This window comes from Oncorhynchus clarkii, chromosome 15 (genome assembly GCF_045791955.1).
Source record: "Oncorhynchus clarkii lewisi isolate Uvic-CL-2024 chromosome 15, UVic_Ocla_1.0, whole genome shotgun sequence".
Lineage (NCBI taxonomy): Eukaryota > Metazoa > Chordata > Actinopteri > Salmoniformes > Salmonidae > Oncorhynchus > Oncorhynchus clarkii.
This window is the reverse complement of record NC_092161.1, coordinates 19,265,216-19,284,122: the sequence shown is the minus strand read 5'-3', so window position 1 is coordinate 19,284,122 and position 18,907 is coordinate 19,265,216. Positions and strand designations below refer to the sequence as shown.

Sequence of the window (18,907 nt, the reverse complement as noted above, 5' to 3'; positions counted from 1 at the left end):
TCCCAGCTTTGATGCACCTGTACTGACCTCGCCTTCTGGATGATAGCGGGGTGAACAGGCAGTGGCTCGGGTGGTTGATGTCCTTGATGATCTTTATGGCCTTCCTGTGACATCGGGTGGTGTAGGTGTCCTGGAGGGCAGGTAGTTTGCCCCCGGTGATGCGTTGTGCAGACCTCACTACCCTCTGGAGAGCCTTACGGTTGAGGGTGGTGCAGTTGCCATACCAGGCGGTGATACAGCCCGCCAGGATGCTCTCGATTGTGCATCTGTAGAAGTTTGTGAGTGCTTTTGGTGACAAGCCGAATTTCTTCAGCCTCCTGAGGTTGAAGAGGCGCTGCTGCGCCTTCTTCACGATGCTGTCTGTGTGAGTGGACCAATTCAGTTTGTCTGTGATGTGTATGCCGAGGAACTTAAAACTTGCTACCCTCTCCACTACTGTTCCATCGATGTGGATAGGGGGGTGTTCCCTCTGCTGTTTCCTGAAGTCCACAATCATCTCCTTAGTTTTGTTGACGTTGAGTGTGAGGTTATTTTCCTGACACCACACTCCGAGGGCCCTCACCTCCTCCCTGTAGGCCGTCTCGTCGTTGTTGGTAATCAAGCCTACCACTGTTGTGTCGTCCGCAAACTTGATGATTGAGTTGGAGGCGTGCGTGGCCACGCAGTCGTGGGTGAACAGGGAGTACAGGAGAGGGCTCAGAACGCACCCTTGTGGGGCCCCAGTGTTGAGGATCAGCGGGGAGGAGATGTTGTTGCCTACCCTCACCACCTGGGGGCGGCCCGTCAGGAAGTCCAGTACCCAGTTGCACAGGGCGGGGTCGAGACCCAGGGTCTCGAGCTTGATGACGAGCTTGGAGGGTACTATGGTGTTGAATGCCGAGCTGTAGTCGATGAACAGCATTCTCACATAGGTATTCCTCTTGTCCAGAAGGGTTAGGGCAGTGTGCAGTGTGGTTGAGATTGCATCGTCTGTGGACCTATTTGGGCGGTAAGCAAATTGGAATTGGTCTAGGGTGTCCGGTAGGGTGGAGGTGATATGGTCCTTGACTAGTCTCTCAAAGCACTTCATGATGACGGATGTGAGTGCTACGGGGCGGTAGTCGTTTAGCTCAGTTACCTTAGCTTTCTTGGGAACAGGAACAATGGTGGCCCTCTTGAAGCATGTGGGAACAGCAGACTGGTATAGGGATTGATTGAATATGTCCGTAAACGTTAAATATTGAATTTTTATAAAATACCCTGCTTAGCTTCAAAAGCTAGCCAACGTTAGTGCCACAGATCGTAAAATCTCAACTATACGTATTTGGCTTTAGCTTCATTCTCCAACAACACAATGGCATATGGAAGGTACTGTTCCTCTCAAATCACAAGAGGTAATGAAAGTAATACAGTTAACCATATAGCCTCCTTCTGATGAAATGTTAAACCAATATCTTATCCTATGTCTTCATTGTGTCCTTTTATCTGTTTTAGTTATTACTGCAGTGCATCTTTTACCCAATACTGTATGAATTGATTAAATATTTAACCTCCATGTTAAAGAAATGTTATGGTCTGCACTACTACATCATAATATGTGCTGTGTGGTTTCCTGGAGCAACCAGATTCATAAATATTTGACATTTTAGTCATTTAGCAGATCCTCTTATCCAGAGTGACTCACAATTAGTGCATTTATCTTAAGATAGCTAGGGGGCGCAATGAGAGTTATTTAAGATACTTTTCAAAGAGGCAGGGTTTCAGACGTTTTTGAAAGATGGGCTGTCGTGACTTTAGGGGGAAGCTTCTTCCACCATTGGGGTGCCAGGACAGAGAAGAGCTTTGACTGGGCTGAGCGGGGACTGCATAACCGTAGGGGTGGGAGGGCCAAGAGACCCGATGTGGCAGAACGGAATGCTTGGGTTGGGGTGTAGGCTTTGAGCGGAGCCTGAAGGTTAAGAAGGGGCCGCTGCCCTTGCTGCTCCGTAGGCAACCACCAGAGTCTTGAAGATGATGTGAGCTTCGTCTGGAAGCCAGTGGCGTATGCGGAAGAGCGGGGTGACATGGGAGAACTTGGGAAGGTCGAACACCAGGCGGCCTGCAGAATTCTGGATAAATTGCAGGGATTTGATGGCACAAGCGGGGAGCCCAGCCAACAGAGAGTTGCAGTAGTGTAGATGGGAGATGACAAGTGCCTGGATTAGGACCTATGCTGCTTCCTGTGTGAGGAAAGGTAACTGCCAAACGTCTCATCTTTTTCATGCAAAGTACAGGTTAATTCCAAAATATTGAAACATTTGAGTAAATGAAGGATACAAAGTATTTTGAAAGTAGGTGCTTCCACAAAGGTTCCTGAGTTAATTAAGCAATTAACAACCCATCATGTATAAAATGCTGGGCAGGCCATTATTTTGGCTACCGTGGCTATGCCCCCATAGGATGACAATGCCCCCATCCAAAGGGCTTGAGTGGCCACTGAATGGTTTGATGAGCATGAAAACGATGTAACCACATGCCATGGCCATCTCAGTCACCAGATCTCAATTTTATTTGAGGCCTTTCTCTGTTTTCCCTGGGTGGGGAGCAATGTTCCAGTATGTGCATGACCTTCACAACTTACTGTAAATCATTTCATCTAATTCCAGTCATTCTCACCGGTTAATGAGAAATATAATAATATTAATATAATAATAAATATAATGTAAGAATATAATAACAATAAAGACTAAACCACAATAGGTTGTGTCATTGTATGGAGAAAACAAATCACTACAGCGTGGTGCAATGAACAATCACAATTCATTATTCCATAAAGGCATGTAAACAAAAACATAGATTTGTACTTCAAGGACTTCTGTGATGAGAGAAAAAAAAAGCATTGGAGGCATGCCCAGTCATATTAGGTATGGGAATATATCACACCAGCCCTGGGTTCAAATACTATTTGAAATAATTTCACTGGGCAGTGAACCAATGGAACTGGTATTCAGGCAAGCTAAAGCAAACACGTAAAGTAAAGGCTGTAACACACCGCCCTAGCTGTCATATGTTCCCATCTGTGTCCATGCCACATGGGGGACCAGACAGGGTTGACCCACCTCCCCTGATAATCATGTGCCTGTAGGTGCCACCCTGTCGTTTGGCCTGTCCGTCTCACCTATACTCTCTTCCAGGCTCCTTGTCACCATGGTGACAGCCACAGACAGAGAGGAGGAGGTGAGTGACACGGGCATGGAGAGGCATTGAAGGCCTCTACCTGACCTAACAGCCCACTGCTGTCACATATCTCTGAGAGAGAGAGAGAGAGAGAGAGAGAGAGAGAGAGAGAGAGAGAGAGAGAGAGAGAGAGAGAGAGAGAGAAAGGCAAAGAGGGATCCAACAGTGCCACTGGGGTTCCAGGTGGCTCGACATGCTCCTGGATCAGCTTCTCTTAGAAAGCACAAGGTCAGGTCAAGGAATTAAAAAAGAGAAAAGTGGTGGATGAGTGGACAGTAGAGAAATGGCTACCAGAGAAATTATAGACGTCGATTGGCAGAGGGCAGATTGGCTAAAGCATTGGATTAAATGAGGCAGAAAATTAGAAAGCAATCAGATGAAGTGTTTTTGTCCTTCTTTTAAGGACATATAGGTAGGTAGGTAGGTAGGTAGGTAGGTAGGTAGGTAGGATTTTTCCCGAACCCCTAACAGTGAGACCATCCACAGAGAATTCTGGACTGACAATAAAATTCAATTAACTGCCAAACACTAAGCGTTTGCTGCCACAATGCTGCCTATTGCTGAGGACCTCTCAGAGTACCATTCTATTGACAATTAATGGTTTAAATTGACAATTGTATGGCATTCAGGGCCACTTCATTCAACTGAACAATTCCTGAGACCTTCAACTGAAATAAGCATACTGCACAAACACTGCACAGTGGGAATTTACTTCCCCATGAACAGCTATGAATTTGACTGACGCAAGTAAGCCGTGCCGAATGTCAAAAGGTGGGAAAGTGACTCACGCATCTCAAATGTAATATTGTCTTACCCTTTATAACTATTTAAAACCCACCTCCATACCATCCCTCTTGATATCCAACCTATTGGAATCCTAATTGAACTCGGTAATTAGGATTTTTGAGAGGGTTTCACCTTTAATCCAAATTGAACGCCTCTGATTCTGAAAGTCCCTAATCCACTCATTACAATACTTCATCACCAGATAGCAGTAGAGGAAAATCCTAAGTTCCTCACACCATTGCTCTTCCTATTAAGAATCTCTTTGAGGACGGAGAATGAACAGGACATTTTCACTTGGACAAATATAATCTTTCTGGCTGTTACAAGCATTCTACAGACATTGTACCAATGCGTCACATGTATTCGTCACATTCAACAGGCTTCCCTATAGAATAAGAGGATCACATTCCTGTCTAAACGTTACATTTATTCATCAATAATAACATGAAAGAGTGTCTTAAACTCACATAGAAACAAATTCTTGATTGTTAGTGTTGCATAAGCACAAGTCCTTCATGCTCTTATTATGAAAGCTCCACTACATGGATGGTGAGTGGTGGACCCGTCTGGGTCAGTGAGTGCATGGATTGGGGTCACTGTTCCACACACTGGCTGTAGTGAAAAAAGCAATACCCACACGCTAGGTCAGCCTCTTCTATTCAGTGTGGGTGGTTTTGCTCAAATTGAAAATGATTCCATTCACATATTATTTTCAGATAGCTCAGAATGTGCAGCGGACCAGTCCTTCAGATAGATGACTCATAGACTTAGGCAAAATATTACAAGTGTCAACATGTCCAAAGGTCAGTGTAATTGAGTTCATAAATTAGTTGAGATTAACTTAATTTTGCTCACTTAAAGTCTCAATTAAATCATACAGTTGAAGTCGGAAGTTTACATACACCTTAAGCAAATACATTTAAACTCAGTTTTTCACAATTCCTGACATTTCATCCTAGTAAAAATTCCCTGTCATAGGTCAGTTAGGATCACCACCTTATTTTAAGAATGTGAAATGTCAGAATAATAGTAGAGAGAATGATGTATTTCAGCTTTTATTTCTTTCATCACATTCCCAGTGGGTCAGAAGTTTACATACACTCAATTAGTATTTGGTCGCATTGCCTTTAAATTGTTTAACTTGGGTCAAACGTTTCGGGTAGCCTTCCACAAGCTAATAGTTGGGTGAATTTTGGCCCATTCCTCCTGACAGAGCTGGTGTAACTGAGTCAGGTTTTTAGGCCTCCTTGATCGCACACACTTATTGTTCTGCCCACAAATGTTCTTTAGGATTGAGGTCATGGCTTTGTGATGGCAATACCTTGACTTTGTTGTTCTTAAACCATTATGCCACAACTTTGGAAGTATGCTTGGGGTCATTGTCCATTTGGAAGACCCATTTGCGACCAAGCTTTAACTTCCTGACTGATGTCTTGAGATGTTGCTTCAATATATCCACATAATTGTCTTTCCTCATGATGCCATCTATTTTGTGAAGTGCACCAGTCCCCCCACAACATGATGCTGCCACCCCCGTGCTTCACGTTTGGGATGGTGTTCTTCGGCTTGCAAGCCTCCCCCTTTTTCCTCCTAACATAACGATGGTCATTATGGCCAAACAGTTCTATTTTTGTTTCATCAGACCAGAGGACATTTCTCCAAAAAGTAGGATATTTGTCTCCATGTGCAGTTGCAAACTGTAGTCTGGCTTTTTTATGGCGGTTTTGGAGCAGTGGCTTCTTCCTTGCTGAGCGGCCTTTCAGGTTATATCAATATAGTACTCGTTTTACTGTGGATATAGATACTTTTATACCTGTTTCCTCCAGCATCTTCACAAGGTCCTTTGCTGTTGTTCTGGGATTGATTTGCACTTTTCGCACCTAAGTAAGTTCATCTCTAGGAGACAGAATGCGTCTCCTTCCTGAGCGGTGTGACGGCTATGTCGTCCCATGGTGTTTATCCTTGCGTACTATTGTTTGTACAGATGAACGTGGTACCTTCAGGCATTTGGAAATTGCTCCCAAGGATGAACTAGACTTGTGGAGGTCTACAATTGTTTTCTGAGGACTTGGCTGATTTCTTTAGATTTTCCCATCATGTCAAGCAAAGAGGCACTGAGTTTGAAGGTAGGCCTTGAAATACATCCACATGTACACCTCCAATTGACTGAAATTATGTCAATTAGCCTATCAGAAGCTTCTAAAGCCATGACATAATTTTCTGGAATTTTCCAAGCTGTTTAAAGGCACATTCAACTTTGTGTATGTAAACGTCCGACCCACTGGAATTGTGATACAGTGAAATAATTGTTGGAAAAATGTCTTGTGTCATGCACAAAGTAGATGTCCAACTAACCAATTTGCCAAAACTATGGTTTGCTAACAAGAAATGTGTGGAGTGGTTGAAAAACAAGTTTTAATGACTTAGTGTATGTAAACTTCCGACTTCAACTGTGTGTTTTTATATATTGTTTTACGTATTCTTTATTGAAGTGATAACAGTTGGGTTCATCGGTGCTGTAACGAAGATGCAGGGAGTCAGGAAGCTGGTGCAGTCAGTGAGTTTAATAAGAACAAACAGAGTAGATACAGGAACAAGTGTAGCGTCTGAACATAACACAGAAACAATCATTCCTGATAGGTGACAACAGAGTGCTAGATTTTACTCTTTTTTCAAACAATTATTTCACCTTTATTTAACCAGGTAGGCTAGTTGAGAACAAGTTCTCATTTGCAACTGCGACCTGGCCAAGATATAGCATAGCAATTCGACACATACTGTACAACAACAGAGTTACACATGGAATAAACAAAACATAGTCAATAATACAGTAGAACAAAGGAAAACAAAAAGTCTATATACAGTGAGTGCAAAGGAGGTAAGAAGGGAGTTAAGACAATGAATAGGCCATGGTGGCAAAGAAATTACAATATAGCAATTAAACACTGGAATGGTAGATGTGCAGAAGATGAATGTGCAAGTAGAGATACTGGGGTGCAAAGGAGCAAAATAAATAAATAAATACTGTATGGGGATGAGGTAGATAGATGGGCTATTTTACAAGAGTATGTTTGGCAGCATGAGTGAAGGATGCTTTGTTGCGATATAGGAAGCCAATTCTAGATTTAATTTTGGATTGGAGATGCTTAATGTGAGTCTGGAAGGAGAGTTTACAGTCTAACCAGACACCTAGGTATTTGTAGTTGTCCACATATTCTAAGTCAGAGCCGTCCAGATTAGTGATGCTGGACAGCCGAGCAGGTGCGGGCAGTGATCGGTTGAATAGCATGCATCCCTGCGTTTAAGAGCAGTTGGAGGCCACGAAAGGAGAGTTGTATGGCATTGAAGCTCGTCTGGAGGTTAGTTAACACAGTGTCCAAAGGGGGGCCAGAAGTATACAGAATGGTGTCGTCTGCATAGAGGTGTACCAGAGAATCACCAGCAGCAAGAGCAACATCATTGATGTATACAGAGAAGAGAGTCGGCCCGAGGATTGAACCCTGTGGCACCCGCATAAAGACAGCCAGAGGTCAGGACAACAGGCCCTCCGATTTGACACACTGAACTCTATCAGAGAAGTAGTTTGTAAACCAGGCGAGGCAATCATTTGAGAAACCAAGGCTGTCGAGTCTGCCATTGAATGTGGTGATTGACAGAGTCGAAAGCCTTGGCCAGGTCGATAAATACGGCTGCACAGTAATGTCTCTTATCGATGGCAGTTATGATGTCGTTTAGGACCTTGAGCGTGGCTGAGTTGCACCCATGACCAGCTCTGAAACCAGATTGCATAGCGGAGAAGGTACGGTGGGATTCGAAATGGTCAGTCATCTGTTTGTTAACTTGGCTTTCGGAGACCTTAGAAAGACAGGGTAGGATAGATATAGGTCTGTAGCAGTTTGGGTCTAGAGTGTCACCCCCTTCGAAGAGGAGGATGACCGCGGTAGCTTTCCAATTTTTGGGAATCTCAGACGATACGAGAGAGAGGTTAAACAGGCTAGTAGTTGTAACAATTTTGGCAGATCATTTTAGAAAGAGAGGGTCCAGATTGTCTAGCCCGGCTGATTTGTAGGGGTCCAGATTTTGCAGCTCTTTCAGAACATCAGCTATCTGGATTTGGGTAAAGGAGAAATGTTGGGGGCTTGGGCGGGTTGCTGTGGAGGGTGCCAGGCAGTTGACCGTGGTAGTGGTAGCCAGGTGGAAAGCATGGCCAGCCGTAGAGAAATGCTTATTGAAATTCTCAATGATAGTGGAGTTATCAGTGGTGACTAGCCTCAGAGCAGTGGGCAGCTGGGAGGAGGTGCTCTTATTCTCCATGGACTTTACAGTGTCCCAAAACTTTTTTGAGTTAGTACTACAGGATGCAAATTTCTGTTTGAAAAAGCTAGCCTTAGCTTTCCTAACTGCCTGTGTATATTTATTCCTAACTTCCCTGAAAAGTTGCATATCACGGGGGCTATTCGATGCTAATGCAGAACGCCACAGGATGTTTTTGTGCTGGTCAAGGGCAGACAGGTCTGGAGTGAACCAAGGACTATATCTATTCCTAGTTTAAAAAAAATAATGAGGCATGCTTATTTAAGATGGTGAGGAAGGCACTTTTAAAGAATAGCCAGGCATCATCTACTGACGGGATGAGGTCATTGTCATTCCAGGATACCGCGGCCAGGTCAATTAGAAAGGCCTGCTCGCAAAAGTGTTTTAAGGAGCGTTTGACAGTGATGAGTGGAGGCATTTGACCGCTAGATAAAGATGGAGTAATCAGGGAAGTGATAAAGTCCAGGTGCGCGTAATGAAGGTTGCCAGGTGTGTGTAATGATGGGTTGCCAGGACTGGTGGTTAGTGGACCGGCGACGTTGAGCGCCAGAGGGAGGGAACATTGCTCCCCATCTAGTGAAAACAGAGAAAGATCTGGTGACTGAGACGGCCATGGCATATGGTTTACATTGTTTTCATGCTCCAGCCGTATGACGACGCCGTTCAGGAGGACTGCCCTTAGGGTAGGGAGCGGACCGGTCCGGACGACAAAGGCGGAAATCTCAGATGATGTTGGGATCTAGAATGTTGTCCCAACACCGCTCCTCTGGACCGTACCCCTCCCAGTACACCAGGTACTTGAGCCGACCCTTACGACATCTTCAGTACAGGAGGGTTCTGAAAGCATAGGCGGGACCTCCCTCAATGTCCAGGGGAGGCGGAGGGGTGTCGTGGGGGACGGCATCAGCCAGGGGACCAGGAACCACCGGCCTGAGGAGGGAAACGTGAAAAGAGGATAAGATCTGGTAGTTCGTGGGAAGCTGTAATCTGTAAATTCTTATTGACCCACCGGAGGACTTTGAATGGCCCGACAAACCAGGGGCTCAGCTTCCGGCAGGGCAGGCGGAGTGGGAGGTTCCTGGTGGAAAACCATACGAAATCACCTGAATGGAAACCGGTGCCTCACTGCGGGGGCGGTTCGCCTGCTCCTTCTGTCAGCGGACGGTGCGTTGGAGCCTTAGTTGGCAGCGTCCCAAACCTCCTCTGCGCACCGAAGCCACTCGTCCACTGCAGGGGCTTCGGTCTGGCTCGGGGTCCGTGAGGCCAGGGGAGGCTGGTACCCCAGGAAACACTGGAAGGGAGACAACCCTGTGGAATAGTGACAAAGACAGTTCTGGGTGTACTCCGCCCAGGGAAGAAACCGGGCCCACTCCCTCTGCCGGCCCTGACAGTGAATCCTCAGGATCCTCCCCAGCTCCTGGTTGGTCCTTACCACCTGCCTGTTGGACTGAGGCCAGTACCCGGATGGCCATGACCCCCTGCTTCTCCATGAAGGCTCTCCATACTCGCGTCGGTCCTCCGGAAGGCCATAGTGCCGGAAGACCTGCTGGAACAGTTCCTCAGCGACATGGAGAGTGGTAGGGAGACCAGAGAGAGGGATAAAATGGCAGGATTTGGAGAATGTCCACAACAACCATAACAGTGGTGAAACCATCAGACGGGAATATCAGTAACAAAATCTATAGGCAGATGGAACCAAGGCCGCTGAGGCATGGGTAGGGGAAGGAGTTTCCCTGCTTGAGCATGCTGGGGAGACTTGGTTTGAGAACATACAGATCAGGAGTTGACGTAGCGGGCGATGTCCTGTGCCAAGGTGGGCCACCAGTACTTAACGGAGATAGATTGAGTGGTATGGCTGATACCTGGGTGACCAGTGTCAAGGGATGTGTGTACCCAGGTCAATGGCCTAACCCTTACCTCCAGGGGAACGTAGGTGCACTCCGGAGGACACGTAGCAAGCGCGGGTTCCCTCTCCAGAGCCTGGCGGATGTCCACGTCTATGTACCAAAGCATGGGAGCAATGATTCGGGAGAGCGGTATGATTGGCGCACTCAGGACCGGAACTTCTCCTGATAGGGCATCGGCTTTGGGTGGTATGACAAGGTGACGTTGAATCTAGTAAAGAAAAGGGTCCACCTTGCTTGGCGGGTGTTCAGCCGCCTCGCTATCAGTATGTACTCCAGGTTCCGATGATCGGTGAGGATGAGAAACGAGTCTGTGGTGCCCTTCAGCCAGTGTCTCCACTCCTCTAATGCCAAATTCACCGCCAGGAGCTCCGCTCACCGACGTCATAGTTCCTTTCTGAAGGAGACATTTATTTAGAGTAGTATGCACATGGATACAATTTTTGTGGATTAACTTGACGTTGTGACAGGACGGCCCCCACGCCCACTTCTGAGGCATCCACCTCCACCATGAAGGACAGCATAGGTTCTGGGTGTTTCAGGAACGGGCAGAGGTGAAACACCTCTTCACTAGGCAGAAGGCGTCACCGGCTGCAGGATTCCACTCCAATTTACGGGGTCCACATTTGAGAAAAGAGAGGAGCAGCGATAGAGCTGAAGTTCCTAATGAAGCAGCGGTAGAAGTTGGCAAACCCCAAAAAACATTGTAGTCCCTTTATGTTGGTTGTGACTGGCCATGACCTGACTGCATCTACCTTCCTCTCCTCCATTACCACTCCCTGTGGGCGGATCCGATATCCAAAGAAGGAGACGTAGGCCTGATGGAACTGGCACTTCTCTGCTTTGACATACATATGATTCTCCAGGAGGCGTTCCAGGAGTACCCGGATGTGGGCAATGTGGTCCTCTAAGGTGGCCGAGTAGATCAGGATGTCGTCAATATACACGACCACCTGACGCCCAAGCATGTCCTGAATCAACCAATGCCATAGAACACAGATGGAGCATTGGCTAATCCATAAGGCATCACCAAGTACTCGTGGTGCCCAGACATCGTGCTGAAGGCCGTCTTCCATTCATTCAGTTCCCAGATGTGGATCAAATTGTAGGCACTCCACAGGTCCAGCTTAGTAAAAAAACGGGCCCCGCGGAGCAGTTTAATGTCGGCCGGCACCAACTGGAGGGGGTAGCGGAACTTGGTGGTGATGTCATTAAGAGCTCTGTAGTCAATACATGGACGAAGACCCCCCTCCTTCTTGGCCACGCAGAAGAAACCTGCCGATGCAGGGGAGGTGGATGGGCTGATGAAACCCTGTTGGAGAGCCTCTTGGATATACTCCTCTATAGCCTTGTTTTCAGCCACCGACAGGGGGTGATGTGGCTGCGTAGAGGCGCAGAGTCTGTTAGCAGGTCAGTTACACAATCCCAGGGGTGATGAGGAGGGAGATAGGTGGAGAAGGTCTTGAAGAAAACCTCTTTGAGATCCTGGTAAACCTCTGGAATGTCTGCCTGCATGACAACCAAAGGACTCTCAACCGACGTGGAACCACAGGGTAAGGGAAAGCAGGTCTTCTGGTCATCTGGATGCCCAGGCCGTGATCTCCATCCTCGACGAGAAGGTGGTGGGGTCGTGGCGTTGGAGCCACAGGAGGCCAAGGATGACTTTATGTACGGGTGCCTGGATGATGAGGAAGGGAAGGTTTACTTGGTGCAGAGGTACCAAAGTGATGGTGAGTGGTGCTGTGATGTGTGTGATAGGCCCAGATCCCAGTGGCCGGTTATCCAGCGCTTGATCCAGGTAACAGAGAGGTCGGGTATGCTGTTATGTTCAGGGAGGAGGCAAGAGCCTGGTCAATGAAATTCCAAGCGGCAACAGAGTCCACTAGAGCTGTAAAAACAACACATGAGGGACAGCCAGCTAGTGAAATTGGTACAAAAAAGGGTTTGGTGTAGAGTGATGATGAAATACTCACACCTACCCCAGGAGACGGATGATCACGGGTCGTCCCAATGCTCTAGTGGCTTCCGGGTTGGGACGTAGTGGACACTGTTGAAGCTGGTACCGTTCCTGACCACAATAAGGACAGAGCCCCAGCTGTCTCCGAGGGCGTCGCTCAGCTGCGGGGAGGCGTGTGGCTCCTACCTTCTTGGGTTCAGGCTGTAAAAAAAGCAGGGAGCGAGGCGATGGGAGTGCCGATGCTCCCAAAGGAGGTTATCCAGGCGGATGGCCATCGTGATGAGTGTGTCCAATGAGAGGGTATCGTCTCGGCATGCCAACTCTGTCTGGACCTCCTCGCACAATCCTCTTCTGAATAAGATGCAGAGCGCCGACTCTTTCCATCCACTGGATGCTGCCATTGTACGGAAGGTGAGGCCGTACTCCGCAGCGGTCTAGTCCTCCTGCCGAAGTCGGAATAGGCGTTCACACCCCTTTCTGCCCTCCGGTGGATGATCGAAGACTCCTCTGAACAGAGCCATGAACCTCCCATAGGAACCCAGGTCCTCCAGATGGTCGTAGCCCACTCCAATGCCCGCCTGGTCAGCAACCTTGGACCTCTCGTTGGTGGGGGCTCCTGTTTGATGAGCAAACTAGGGGGAGCACAGGAGGAGGCGGCCACGGCATTTGGATGGAATCCCGTCATATTTGAGGGACAATGGGCAGTGCAGGCTCGCTGGGTCGGCTCATGATAGAAGATCTCATCCATAGCCGTCCCCAGTTGCGCCAACTGGTCGTGGAGTGTTGAAGTAGGTCTCCCCGTTTGCCGACCATCTGGGTGATGTTTCGGTTGGCTGCTGCTTCAATTTTGTGAGGTATCATTCTGTAATGAAGACACAGGGAGTCAGGAAGCAGGTGCAGTCAGTGAGTTTAATAAGAACAAACATAGAGTGGACACAGGAACAAGAGTAGTGTCTGAACATAACACACAAACAATAATGCCTGATGGGTGACAACAGAGTGCTAGATAAAGGGGGACTTAATTTGTTCAGTCAAAGACAACACCTACTACATGTTCCAATTGTGCACGTTGGAAATTAGTGTTAAAACTGTCACAGCAATGTGCGTCATGAATAAATACCTGCTGAAGACTTCTTTAAGAGTGCAACGTCTTTTCTTCAAGCCATGTAACAAAGAAGAGACCGCATTATGGGTTAACTCAAAATTGGCACAGACTAAAAAAGAAAATGAAAAAGAAAAGTCTGAAATGTCAATAGAAATTCCATTTAAGTCTGGTATGACATTCAGGGCAATGAGCTATCAGGAAAAAGATGTTTTGAGAGAAAAAAAAGAACAAAAAAAGAAAAGAAAAAAAGACTTCTTTACCTTCTAATCACAGTCTGCAAATGACTTCATCCTGTCTCCCCCCTCCATATCAATCTCCATTCCCCCTTGTATTATGTCTCTGTTTCTCTTGGACAATGAGACCTGTCATTCTGCCAATCAAGCCGTGCCTTGGTATTACGATAGTTACCTTTTATTTTTAATGGATCCCATCAAGAGCTAAAAGACTCTGACAAATAAAACACATAAAACCCAGCCACAGTGTAGAGAAATGGAGAACTACTCTTATGTTCTTTTCAGACCATGGCATCAGTCTATTCATATCAGTTGAACAATGATGTCTGAGTTGATCTGTTAATAGTGTGTTATTAGCGTAGAAAGTCATAACAGCAATTCAAATAATTGAAGTCTGATATCTTCCCTTTGCGATATGTTTGTACAAAATGAAACCTGATCTGTGGTCTTGATCCGTTGAACATAACTTCTAAGGCTTAATGAAGACTTCTTAAATCCTTTATGTGATAACCTAACCCTATATTTTTTTTATTTTAGATTTAGCTAGGCAAGTCAGTTAAGAACAAATTCTATTTACAACCCGAACGATGCTGGGCCAATTGTGCTCCCCCCTATAGGACTTCAAATCACAGCCGGATGTGATACAGCCTGGATTCAAACTATAGACTGTAGTGATGCCTCTTGCACTGAGATGCAGTGCCTTAGACCGCTGCGCCACTCGGGAGCCCCGATATATGTGGGCAGCCAGGTAAACAATTAATCTAAATGTCAGGTTACTACATTTACACTGAGTGTACAAAACCTTAGAATATCATTTTTTTAATCCCCAGCAATATCTGTCAGTTTAAACTATAGATATCTCTCTCAATCCATCGCATCCGCCTATGTAACACTTCTGCATCTGCGGTGAAAGGTGACAGAGCTAGAGTGTTGTTTGTCAGACCATGAGACATCCCAAAAATTGGTCTTCTCACAAAATCATCTGTAGCGTCTAAACAGTTTGGCCTACAAACTATGTCCGCTCTATGGAAAGATGAGACTCTCAAAAACATGATGGTGTTTTCCGTTTTGCTCTGCAAATGTCAGGATGGTTGTTTAGCTCTATGGGCCTCACAAGACTCGTCTGAAGGTTCCCGATACCAGTTGAAAATATTAATGGAGGTATACATGGAGAGTCTATAATGCCAACAATATGCCAAAATGCCAAAAATATGGGGTTAACCTTTCTAGGGCAGGCATTCTGCTAGCGGAATCCCTCGACAACATTCCGCTGAAAAGGCAGCGTGTGAAATTCAAAAATATTTTTTCAAAATATGTAACTTTCACACATTAACAAGTCCAATACAGCAAATGAAAGATAAACATCTTGTTAACGTTTCTGGGATATGTGAGACGCTAGCATCCCACCTGGCCAAAAGCCAGCGCCAAATTCAAATAAATTACTATAAAATCAAACTTTCATTAAATCACACATGCAAGATAGCAAATTAAAGCTACACTTGTTGTGAATCCAGCCAACATGTCAGATTTCAAAAAGGCTTTTCGGCGAAAGCAAACGATGCTATTATCTGAGGATAGCACCTCCGTAAGCAAAGAGAGAAAAGCATATTTCAACCCTGCAGGCGCGACACAAAACGCAGAAATAAAAATGTAATTCATGCCTTACCTTTGACGAGCTTCTTTTGTCAGCACTCCAATATGTCCCATAAACATCACAAATGGTCCTTTTGTTCGATTAATTCCGTCGCTATATATCCAAAATGTCCATTTATTTGGCGCGTTTGATCCAGAAAAACACTGGTTCCAACTTGCTCAATGTGACTACAAAATATCTCAAAAGTTATCTGCAAACTTTGCCAAAACATTTCTAACTACTTTTGTAATACAACTTTAGGTATTCTTTAAAGTAAATAATCGATCAAATTGAAGACGGGATGATATTCGTTCAATACGGGAAGAAAACAAACTGGAGCATGCTTTCTGGTCACGTGCCTCTAACAGTACACTTCAAGTGACCCTCGTTCAAGATGGCCGTACTGCTTCATTACACAAAAGAATAACCTCAACCAATTTCTAAAGACTGTTGACATCCAGTGGAAGCGATAGGAACTGCTAGAAGGTCCCTTAGAAATCTACTCCCAATGAAAGCCCATTGAAAAGAGAGTGACCTCAAAAGAAAAATGGAATGGTTTGTCCTCGGTTTGGCCTGCTAAATAGGTTCTGTTATACTCACAGACCTGATTCAAACAGTTTTCGAAACTTCAGAGTGTTTTCTATCCAAATCTACTAATACATGCTACTAATCTACTAATACATGCATATCTTATCTTCTGGGGATGAGTAGCAGGCAGTTGAATTTGGGCATGCATTTCATCCGGACGTGAAAATACTGCCCCCTGTCACCTACAAGTTAATCTACCCATCGTGACCGATTTCAAAATGCTTTACAGCGAAAGCACAACATATGATTATGTTAGGTCAGAGCCAAGTCAAAAAAACACACAGCCATTTTTTCCAGACAAAGATAGGAGTCACAAAAAGCAGAAATATAGATCAAATGAATCACTAACCTTTGATGATATTCATCAGATGACACGCATAGGACATCATGTTACACAATACATGTATGTTTTGTTCGATAATGTGCATATTTATATCCAAAAATCTCTGTTTACATTGGCGCGTTACGTGCAGTAATGTTTTGATTCCAAAACATCCAGTGATTTTGCAGAAATACTCATAATAAACATTGATAAAAGAATCAAGTGTTATTCCCAGAATTAAAGATAGACTTCTCCTTAATTAATGCAACTGCTGTGTCAGATTTCAAATTTTCTTTATGGAAAAAGCATAATCTGAGAATGGCGCTCAGAGCCCAATCCAGGCAAAGAAATATCAGCCATGTTGGAGTAAACAGAAGTTAGAAATAACACTATAAATATTCACTTAGCTTTGATCATCTTCATCAGAAGGCACTCCCAGGAATCCCAGTTCAACAATAAATGACTGATTTGTTCCATAAAGTCCATCATTTATGTCCAAATATCCACTTGTTGTTAGCGTGTTCACCTCAGTAATCCATCTTCGTGAGGCGCGAGCACTTCGTACAGACAAAAACTCGAAAAGTTCCGTTACAGGTCGTAGAAACAAGTCAAATGATGTATGGAATCAATCTTTAGGATGTTTTTAACATAAATCATCAATAAGCTTCCAACTGGAGAAGCACTAGAACGAGATCTAACTCTGTCGGGAGCGTGCGTCACGAGCCTGAGACACTCTGCCAGACCACTGACTCAAACAGGTCTCATGAACCCCTCCTTTATAGTAGAATCCTCAAACAAGTTTCTAAAGACGGTTGACATCTAGTGGAAGACGTAGGAAGTGCAACTTGACTCCATAGACACTGTGTATTCGGTAGGCCAAGCTTTGAAAAACTACAAACCTCAGATTTCCCACTTCCTGGTTGGATTTTTCTCAGGTTTTCGCCTGCCATATGAGTTCTGTTAAACTCACATACATCATTCAAACAGTTTTAGAAACTTCAGTGTTTTCTATCCAATACCAATAATAATATGCATATATTAGCATCTGGGACAGAGTAGGAGGCAGTTCACTCTGGGCACACTATTCATCCAAAAGTGAAAATGCTGCCCCCTATCCCAAAAACGTATACACGTAAAAAAAAAAACATGTTTCCTGATCTTATTATATCTCTCAGACATAGGAGAGACACACTATTTGTTGTTCCATGTAGTGAATCTGTTATTCAATGTGTTTGTATGGGCTTTTTTCCTCAAATATTATTTTAAGACTGTACCAGTCAAAGGTTTGGACACACCTACTCATTCCAGGGTTTTCTTTATTTTGACTATTTTCTACATTGTAGAATAATAGTGAAGACAACAAAACTATGAAATAACACATATGGAATCGTAGTAACCACAAAAGTGTTAAACAAATCAAAATATATTATATATTTGAGATTCTTTAAAGTCGACCACACTTTGCCTTGATGACAGCTTATCTAGATGTAGTAACTTTTTTGGTTACTACATGATTCCATTTAGTAGATACAGTAGGTGTGCCCAAACTTTTGCCTGGTACTGTATACTTTTTTATTTTTCAGGGGGTCCAGAAATTCTAAATCAAATAGCTAAATGATCCTTGGTAGGACCTTCTTTAAACAATCCCATATAGCTCAGTGGAACCCCCCCCCCCTCCCCCCTTGGACTCTGATGGGTTAACAGGTGACATCAATAAGAGATGATAGCGTTCAGCTGGATTCACCTGGCCTCCGTCATGGAAAAGCATGTGTTCCTAATGTTTTGTACACTCAGTGTAGGTGATATGTCATTCAGAAGATGTCATGTTCCTGTATATAAAGAGAGGTTTAAAAAAGCCAGCTGTAAGGCTATTTTATAACACTCTATATGCAGTATGACTTCACAAATCAATTATTTGTGAAGCATCTATGTACGGCTATAAACTTGAATACTTAGTGAATGCTCTATTCAGTCATTAAAGTTTGTAAATTGGTCTCAATGACAAGTACTGCCTACCTACTAGCTTGTTACAATGTACTTACATGTAGTTACTCTAGTAACTTGTAATTTACTAGGAACTCTCGTAAGTCTTTTGAACATCTATTATTTGATCATAATAAGAATCATCATTCTGACTATGAACTCTATCGTGTATGAAGATCAATTGGAAAATGTGAAAACAATTTAAAAAAGAGAGGATTTGATTAGTTGCAATAATCACTGAGTCACATCCTTGCTTCAGTTCAACGAAGATTCCTTTCTTAGCTTGAGAGAGTTCAGATCGTAGCCTGGAGACATCTGAAGGTACCTACGAAGTATTCTGACAGTACAGGATGAAAAAGAGAAAGAGCAGGGGAAGGGAGAGAAAAAATACTTTGTTGAAGAGGTGGGAGATAAGTGCTGCCATGGGTACAGATGGCCAGTGTGTCTGTGTGTGTTCCAGTCTGCGCTTCTGCACAGTCCATTTCACTCTGCTCCCTGTTTGCCCCAGCACAAAGAAGTGATTTGCTCTTTTGAAAAAGGAACTTTAGGAATGACTGAAAGAGGATCGTCCATTGGGTCACTGTCCATCACTGCTGCTAATCAGACCCAAGTATTGCCATGGTGACTACGGCTGCAATGGTAGGTAACAAAGGAATAAGTTGGATCAGTTTTAGGGGATAGTTAACCCAATTTACAAATGTATGTACAGTATGTGTCTGATTTCATAGTAAGCAAACAAAAAAGTTATTTGGTCATTTTTGTGAACCATTCCTTTAAATAAAAAAATCTTTATTTAGATAGTCCCAACTAGATGGTTTGTTCAATGACTGTTAACCACATTTAAACTAACTATCCACTAATGCTAACCCTGGCATATATAGAATCAT

At 44.5% G+C, this 18,907-nt stretch overlaps 1 pseudogene; it reads right to left on the bottom strand.

Moving 5' to 3' along the window:
• Positions 1 to 1,707: 1,707 nt before the first annotated feature.
• Positions 1,708 to 18,907, bottom strand: part of LOC139366811 (uncharacterized) — a 107,728-nt pseudogene continuing 90,528 nt past the window's right edge.